This window comes from Squalius cephalus (genome assembly GCF_949319135.1).
Source record: "Squalius cephalus genome assembly, chromosome: 16".
Lineage (NCBI taxonomy): Eukaryota > Metazoa > Chordata > Actinopteri > Cypriniformes > Leuciscidae > Squalius > Squalius cephalus.
The window spans coordinates 5,424,093-5,433,613 of NC_137137.1; the positions used below are offsets into that span (position 1 = coordinate 5,424,093).

The following is a 9,521-nucleotide window of genomic DNA, read 5'->3' on the forward strand; positions in this document are numbered from 1 at the left end:
AAGTGCCAACCTACTTTTTTGCTGAGTGTTGCTGAGTTGCTCATATATTCACAGATCTGTCTTTGTACTTACAGATGACCCTTGGAACAGCTGTGTGGATCTCAAATCACTGAGGAACAGGGTCAAAGGGAGAGTTTTGCTGTGTTGTATTATGTGATGCCAGGTGAGGAAGTTAATAAAGCCGATGTTACTGACTGTGAAGAGCAAACTGCTAACACTGCGAACAGAAAATACTTTATTGAGCATCTTTGTCCAACACTTGAAATGCTTCATAGATAGAATGTGTCCAAAAGCCTTTCTCGTCTAGAAGATTTTTGCGGATAGCACAAGGCGATTTGGAAAAATCCCATTTTTACCTCAGAACGTGCTTATTGTGTGGTCATTGTGTTAAGGTTTTAGCATGAGATGTTTACAGTGGTGCGACTTTGGACGTGCACACAGTGACCGAGTGAAAACCTCTCAGAAGGAACCGAAGAAAAACTCTCCTCACCTTTAACCGTACAGCAAAGTCACTGTTTTATCGTCTCCGACTGTGTCATAATACACTATTTTAATTTTAGGTTGTAAGCTCAAAGAATGAATTAGACACTATTTGAGGCAGTTGTGCATTTGATAGCTTCGTGCATCTTATATATCTCATATTTATTTAAACAGTAGATGTTATTAATTTTATTTATTTTCATATAATGTATGTATATTTATTTAATGATTGATCTCCTCGGCCAAAGACATGTTGGTGCTTTTATAAAGAGATATATAAAAAAAAAGAACAAGAAGATTTCAGAACTGAATATCAACAGAGCATCCAGAATGCACCATATTAAAGAATAATGTACAGTTCAACTTGTTAAACATTGTAAATAGAGGACTCTGGAGTTTTAATGGATGTAAATATTATTTTGTGTGTTCTGAAGCGGTTGTTTTGTGTTTGACTGACAACATGCATGGGAAACTGTATCTGAACAGTCTTATTGTGTTACATGAGTAAACATGACTGCTGTGTGTTTTGCCCACGTCACATTAATTAAACGTCAGTTAACGTCTTTCAGTTTTTTACATCAGTGTTTTTGGGATGTACATTATATTCGGCTGGGTTCATTATGCTCTGCATTGCTTGAGGACATGCAACACTACAACACTGGCAGTGTCTATATGAATATGTCATATTTGAAGCAGTATAAATGTTGAATGGTACAATCCATAACAGAAAGAGCAAAACAATCAATTGTAATTAAAATGAATGCTGGTGTCAGAAAGCCACAAGAATTCCTTTATGAAATAACAAAAGTGGTTCGCTTTCTGAGAATCTTTCTTAGTTCAGTGTTTCTGTTCTCAAAAATCCATCAATAAAGCCCTACAGCAAGATGTTTGATACAGGGAAAATAATATGTTCGGTGTGTTCTTTCCACGCAAGACTGAGAACATAAGAAATGTTTTAATATTGTTTTCTTTGCTCATATCATTGTTTTAAGGATCTCTAGGTGTGTTTTTCGGTTTATTTCAGTGCATGCAACATCCACATTTGTACACTTTCTATAAATTATATTTTGCAAAAGCTGTTTGACTCAGAGAAATTTCATCCAAAATGAACAGTCATTATCTACTCACCCTCATGTTATTCCAAACCAATATGCTGTTATTTTTTCATGGAAAACAACAGGAGAATCCTTACACAAAACAATCCAGTTCACATTCAGAAGACTTAGTGCACAAATCATATGAACTTCCTTTATGATATTTTATGATGCTTTTCCTTTTTGGAGCTTGAAAGCTCAAGTTCCCATTCATTGTGATTGCGTGGAAAAGAGTGACTTTTCATTATTTGGGTGAACTGTTCCTTTAACAATATCCCAGCTAACAAAAATTTGTTCTAAGAACGTTTGCCAATGTTCATATTAAGTAAGAAAAAAAGAAAAAAACTCTTTTTTTTTTATTGTTCTCTGAATGTTTAAAACCAAATCTTCAAACTACATTCAGAGAACATCTGACTCTTTGGGCAAAATCAAACAATTGCCTTAAAAACATTTTATCTGTGCTCAAAATCAAATAATGCTTTCAGATCATATACACACAGCCAGTCAAAATATAAACACTACAGATCTTTCATGAGACACTACATCAAAAAATGGAGAACACAGCATCCAAAGCATTTTGCAATTACAGAAAAAAAGTAACTTGGTGAAAAGTAAAAGGTGAATTGCACTGCAACTCAATGCACTGCAAGTATAGTATTGTACTGAATTTAACGGAATGTCTGTACATTCAGAATTGCATACTGTAAAAATACAGTAGTCCAACTGCAAAAGTGACTAAAAAATGAAAGTGTTACAGTTGTGCGACTGCAAAATCAAAGTCAGTGAGAGATTCATTCTGCCTCAGCATCACGTCTTTGTTCTGGGTCCAGCCTGAGGACTTTGTCCACATCACAGGCAATGTCGTCTCTTGCCAGGCAAAGGGAAAAACCCTTGTGTGCCGGATCCAGCCTTGACCACACTGTCCACATCTTGCTCTCTCTCGTCCTCATCCTCTTCCTCCTCGTCCACCACAGTCTTCCTCTTCTCCCTCTCAGACTGTTCCCATCCAACATTCAGTGCACCTGTGCACTCTGAGCTGGCTTATTGTGTACAGTTGGTTTAATCACAACATTAGAAATAAGTGTGAACAGTTTTGAGTCGTTGTGTGTAAACGATGCGTGTTGTGTTTAACTTTTGCCTGCCCGTGTTTAGCATTTTGCAACACAAGTGCATCACAGTGCGATATGTTTTAGTGAGTGAGAATCTGTTTTGCAAAAAGAGTGCATGAGATTTGCAAATGGTGTCTAACTGCCTGAACTTGAGAAAAGAGGGATTTATTTGACCATTTGGTTTAGGCTATTGAAGATTTGACTCAGAGAATGGGGCTTAGTGTTTTAGCAATTACTGGACAATTTTCTTCCAGTAATGTTACTGTAATTGCCTATTACTGGGCAATACAGTAACATTACTGGAAGAAAATTGTTCTTAACTTTGAGAGAAACTTGCTGTCACGTATGTTCTGGTTTGGCTTAGATTATTTGTGTTTTAGTTCTGTTCCTGTTTACCGTGTAATTTGACCCAGTTTCCTTGCGTGTTTGATTAATGATTCCGTTCACCTGTCGTTCGTTAATTACCTAATTTAATCTGTGGCTGAACCCGAAATTGCCCTCTAAACCCTCAATCACTATTCCCTAGGTTAGTCCACTAATACAGTTCACTTTAAGGAGTGAATGAAAACGAGTGAGTGAATTCTGACATCCGTTGAGCGTACACCGGATGTACACTCGTTATTGTGGTGCATTGTGGGATAGAATGACACCACTACAAATGGCTGTCCCCTCAAATAATGCCCTATTTAAGGTAAAAGGGGGCGATTTTGGATTTAGCCTGTTTCGTTCAGTTCTTTGTCCAGTCTCGTCTTTGTGAAGTGGGTGTGTTACCCTGTGTTTCCGCCCTTTGTGTATTATTGAATTAAAAGACTTTGAATTTCATTGCCTTCCTCGTCTTTGGGTGCTCTATGTACTGCCACTGTGACAAAAGACCAGACCAAAAATACAGTGTGCACATCCCAAACACCCAGATTGGGCTCAGGCGCAGGACAACTAAGTAACATAAACGAAAAAAGAAGCGTGAAGTCCGCACACTGAAAATAGCTGCTTCAAATGAATTGATTAATAGCATAATGTTTCGACCCTCAGGTCTTCATCAGGCACAAAAGACCGGACCAAAACAGTAGTGAATTTTGCCGTGTTTTCCTTCTCGCCCTTTGATTTCTTTTTCCCCCTCATGGATTTACCTGCCGTTTAAGTACTCTGCATGGAGCAAAGGGACCGTCCACTGGAGGACCTGGCATGCCAGACTCGCTATCCAGACCGCTCGCTCTCTGCTTTCTTTTACACCAGCCGTAGCGAGCGGTCCCAGGGAAGATTTTGCCACGTTTGTGGAGTGGGTGCTGGCGTTTAACGGATCGGCTTTTACTATCTGGCCGAGGAAGACAACACCAGCCCCACTCCGCACCCAGAGACCAGCCAGCCATCAACCACGATCATGACAGAGATTACGCATGAACCCACCGCAGACGGAGTGCCTGAGTCTGCCACGAGTGTCAAGTCAGAGCTGTATTGAAAATAATCCAATATATTTGAAATGAACCAAGACATTTGCTTTAATGTTTTCCACCCATTTTTCTACCACAAGGACCATTTGGAGTTCCTAAAGGCACAGATGGGCTGATAGTGATCTAGGCCTGTAGGCCAAGATGTGTGTACTTTGGGGATCGATGAATTGTCACACCTTTAGTATGGTGGGGGAAATTGTAATTATCTGATTGGTCAGTTTGAATGTCTCATTTGGGTTTTAGTCACATGATCACGGAAGGGATAAAAGAAGATTGCTCTGGCTCTTTGGTGCTCTGGCTCTCTTATTCTCTGGGTCCCTTTCTTGGGGCTCTCTCTCTTTACCTCCTCTTTCCTCTTACTCTCTACACACTCTCTCTCTCTCTCTCTCTCTCTCTCTCTCTCTCTCTCTCTCTCTCTCTCTCTCTCCCTCTCTCTCTCTCTCTATCTCTCAGGTAACATTTTACATGCTGGGTAAGATTAATGGTATAAGTTATCATCATCTCATACATTTATTTTGTAACTATTTTAAGTGTAACCATAACAATATTTTGTCATTAAACCTTTTCAATTACAAATAATGTGCTAAATAGATTTGATTTGGTATTGACTTTGAAGTATCCAAATTGCAATACAATATTGTCACTCTCTATAGCAACGCTCTCCCACATATTAAGCTATTGTAACTGCGCTTATTTCCGTCATTGGTATAAGTAGCAGTGGGTGGAATAGAAAAGAAATGTACAGTTTTCTACCATCTTGCTAATAACATTTCGTTAGTCGTTCGGCAGTCTTGCAGCTTGAACCCCTGCAGGAAATCCACCCTTACAGAGCCAAGGTCTCACAGAGAGTCTGACCAGGTGTGTTCCCGTGGGGCTGCTCGTGGAGTTCGAGGGCATGGAGTGGAGCCCCGCACACGCCACCACAGTCTAGGGAATGTTGGGTCCAGTCTCTGTGGACATTCATGGCATGAATGAGTTTAAATAGGATGCTGCCCTGTGTTTCCCTTTCCCTCTGGTCCCACCCAGCCCCAGTTCTCCTATATCTCTGTTGGTTCAGTCCAGTTCCGAGTTTCCAGAGTCCCAACCCAGCCTTCCCCTCCCATCTCCTCTACCAAAGCCATCCAGTGCTTCTGCCAAACCTTCGCTGATCCCCTCCTGCTCCCCTACTTATCCATCCACCCTGCTGCGCTGCATGAATGCGCATTTGAGCTTCCAGTCACCAGTTCCGTCCTGGCAAGGGGATTCCCTTGCTCTGTATAGTCTTCCAAGCCCTTGACTACACCTCAAACCTACGACCCTTCAGCATCTCCTTGGCTCCACGTTCCCTCAGCTCCACTGGGGTTCGTCAGTCCACTGACTCCACCTGGCTCCCTCGTCCCTCCAGCCTCGCCTTGGTCAGGCATCAACCCCACTACACCACGGACTTCCACTTCTCTGGCTGCGCCTCATCCCTCCATCCCTCTGGCTATATCGGGCTCCTCCTTCCCTCCAGCGTTGCCTTGGTCCTCACTCCCTCCGGCTCCGCCCGGCCTGCCGAACACCCGTCTCCACCTCAGTCTCATGAGCCTGCAGTTCCGCCTAGGCCCTCACCTCGGGTCTCCTCCATTCCTCCTGGGACTCCTCCGTCTCCATCAGGCATCACATGGTATCATCACGTGATTCTCCACCATGGCTCCTCCCTCCTTCTACTACACCATGGAGTGTTTTGCTTGCCCTGACTGTGTCCGTCCCTCTCCTGTTCATCCCTCCTCAGTTGGACTGTTACGGCACGAGGACGCCTCTTTCTGGGAGGGGGCTTACGGTCAACATAAATGTTCTGTTTTGGCTTAGTTTCTTTGTGTTTTAGTTCTGTTCCTGTTTGTCTGTGTGCCCTGTAATTTGACCCAGTTTCCTAGGCTGTGTTCAAAATCATCCCCTATATCCTCATTTACAATTCCCTGCATTACTTCACTAATATAATCCACTTGAAGGAGTGAATTCGGACATTGAGTGCGCCGGAAGAGCTGCCGCTTTTGCATAGTTTGTGCTTGCTGTTTAATAATAATTTGAAATTTAGCAAACTGGCTGCTCCAGTAATGAAAAGATTCATCTTCAACTCTGTCATGGAAATTTGCATGTATACATCTTAATTAAACAATTTATTAATCAAGTAAAAATTAATTTATACCTGTATTATACATCACTGTACCCACATTAGATCAACTGTTTGGAAAATGGATGGATGGATGATTCAGCTGCAGGCGCAATCTTCTGGTCAGACGCGAGATTTAATTCGCCATAACATCACAGTGCATTATGGGTATTCTCTAGCCGTTGAGCGTACATCAGTTGTACACTCGTCATTGCGGTGCATGTGGGATTGAATGAGTGCACTCGATAACGTCCACTATGGTTTCAGACACCGCTACAAATGGCTGTATAGGTATATGGGTATAGGGGGTGACTGTGTTTGATTAATGATTCCATTAAAGGGATAGTTCACTTTAAAATAAAATTTTGGTATGTTTTAGCTTACCCCAAGGGCATCCAAGATGTAGGTGTCTTTTTATCCGCAGTAGTTTAAATATAGTAGTAGTTTGATATTGTTAGGTCAAACCGTTCTTGTCTGTCAGTCCTTTAATGCAGGTCTGTGGTCACTGTCTCAAAGAGCATGAACAGAGTCCAAATTAAACAATTCCCCATCGTCCAAATTAAACAATTCCCCATCGTAAGTACACATTGATGGCCTAAGACACGAAACGAGCGGTTTGTGTGAGAAAACGAACAGTATTTATATCGTTTTTACCTGTTATACACAGCCACGTCCAAGTGATCTGAGGGCGCGCGCGCATCCTGGTGTGTGACGTGTACGCAGACTGGTGCGTAGATATATACACTAGATGTCGCCTTAAAGACATTCGTTCCAATGAACTGCCGTAGACAAGGCGACATCTAGTGTATATATCTATGCACCAGTCTGCGCACACGTCACACACCAGGATGCGTGCGCGCCCTCAGATCACTTGGACGTGGCTGTGTATAACAGGTAAAAACAATATAAATACTGTTCGTTTTCTCACACAAACCGCTCGTTTCGTGTCTTAGGCCATCAATGTGTACTTACGATGGGGAATTGTTTAATTTGGACGATGGGGAATTGTTTTAATTTGGACTCTGTGCATGCTCTTTGAGACAGTGACCACAGACCTGCATTAAATGACTGACGAATGACAAGAACGGTTTGACTTAAAAATATCAAAATTGAAACTACTGTGGAAAAAAAGACACCTACATCTTGGATGCCCTTGAGGTAGGCTAAGCTAAAACATACCAAAATTTTATTTCAAAGTGAACTATCCCTTTAACCTGTCGTTTGTTATTTACCTCATCGAGTCAGTGTATACTCCCTATTTCGTTCAGTTCTTTGTCTGGTCTCGTCTTTGTGGAGTGGATGTGTTACCCCTTGTTTCTGCCCTGTGTGGATTATTGAATTGAAAGACTATTTGGTTACACTTTATTTTGATATCCACTTCAGACATTCTACTAACTATAAGTAACTTTTCAACTACATGTCAACTAACTCTCATTAGAGTATTAGTAGACTGTAGTAGACTGTTAGGTTATGGTTAGGTGTTAGGGTTCGGGTTAGTAGAATAATTTGACTTGTAGTTGCCAAGTTACTTATAGTATACTATAGAATGTCTGTTGGGGGACCAACAAAATAAAGTGTCATCAGATATTAAGCAGACAGTAATACTCTAATGAGAGTTAGTTGACATGTAGCTGCAAAGTTACTTATAGTTATAGTATGTCTAAAGTGGACTATCGAAATAAACCGACTATTTTCTTGCATTCTTCGTCTTCATGTGCCACCCGGGACACTTGCCAGAAAAATAGCCAAAGCTTTGAGAACATTGCCTTTTAGTTGGATTTAAGTTAGATCTTAAATATACATCTAACATTATTGTTCTCTCTATTAAGACTAGAGAATAAATCACTTAGAATAATAATGCATGCTAACACTTAAGAGTCCAAGTTCTCATGCATTTTGCATGCACTACTATATTGCATTGTCACATGCAATGCACAAACCACTTTACTTAGGTATAAATATTAATGTGCATTAAAGAGAATCATTCTGCCCTATTTACATAAGTGCTCAAATCATGTGCGACAGTATGTAGGTGAAAAAACACCTAATGGACCTGCAAGACGGTGGATCTTGTTATCTTTTACAACATATGATCTCTCTTTCTCTATGTTGACGAGGAACCATTAGGCTATTGCAGCTCAGTTTACTCAGTCTGAGTGCCTTAACACTAAACCCAGTTGACAGACATGTGCGCTGGAGGTGAAGAAATTATGACATCAGATAATGGAGCAACAGAAGACTAAACACAGACTGCTACAGAGAGACTGAAAGGCTCTACAGAGTGAACATTCACCAAATTATCAGCTGCTCACAAATCAATCAGTCGTCAGTCAGAAATATGAAATATCAGGAATTATGATGATGACACATTTGCTGGCCTAAAGATTCAGGGGTAATGAGAAGTTCAAGTTGTTTTTGTGCCAGAGAATAGAATAAAAGAACATATTTTTTTTTACTTTCATTGTATTAAATAAGAGACTCTGGGAATGTGTGTTCTCAAAGCCACCTGTCCAGTCTACACATCAATTTTACTGTCAACACGACCACAGGACCTAGGCCTACTGTATCACTTTAGAATCATCATAATCAGGAAGGAAAGAAACAATTTCCAAGCACTGCAGCCTCGAGAACATCAGCTTTAGACCATTTTAGTTTACATTGTTTTTATTAAATTACTTTTCTTAAAAAATCTTTAAAGTGTTCTAGGCAAATTTGAACAGTTTAACAGTTTTAATCAGATTAAAATGTCCTTGATTGATAAAAAAAAAAACTATATATCAGGGGAATTTGGGTTGTCTATGTTAGTTCTGTGACTTGAGTCACTGGTGGCTGTGTATTTTTGACAAACACTGCCACCTTGTGCTATTTACATTGTCCTACAGCTAAAACTTTAACCCCCGGTTTCACATACAAGGTTTAAACCTAGTCCCAGATTAAAATGCATGTTTGTGCTGTTTTAACTGAAAGCAACTTGCACTGATGTATCTTAAAATATGTCAGTGCAAATGTTTTGTCTCAAGATGCACATCAGTAATGTTCTTTTTCTAAGGCATGTTTATAAAAGCTACTTAAAGGGATAGTTCACCCAAAAATGAAAATATTGTCATCATTTACTCACCCTCATTCTGTTCCAAACCTGTATGAGTGTCTTTCTTCTGCTGAACACAAAAGAAGATGTTTTAAAGAATGTTGGTAATCAAACAGCTGATGGTAGCCATTGACTTACATAGTATTTTTTTTTTTCTACTGTGAAAGTCAA

At 40.4% G+C, this 9,521-nt stretch overlaps 1 protein-coding gene across 2 annotated transcripts in view; it reads left to right on the forward strand.

Moving 5' to 3' along the window:
• Positions 1 to 1,379, forward strand: part of grm6a (glutamate receptor, metabotropic 6a) — a 55,488-nt gene extending 54,109 nt beyond the window's left edge. For both annotated transcript variants that reach the window (XM_079897171.1, XM_079897172.1), the window contains exon 12: positions 75 to 1,379. The gene's annotated coding sequence lies outside the window, so the exon portion shown is untranslated. The remainder of the gene's footprint in view (positions 1 to 74) is intronic.
• Positions 1,380 to 9,521: the final 8,142 nt, after the last annotated feature.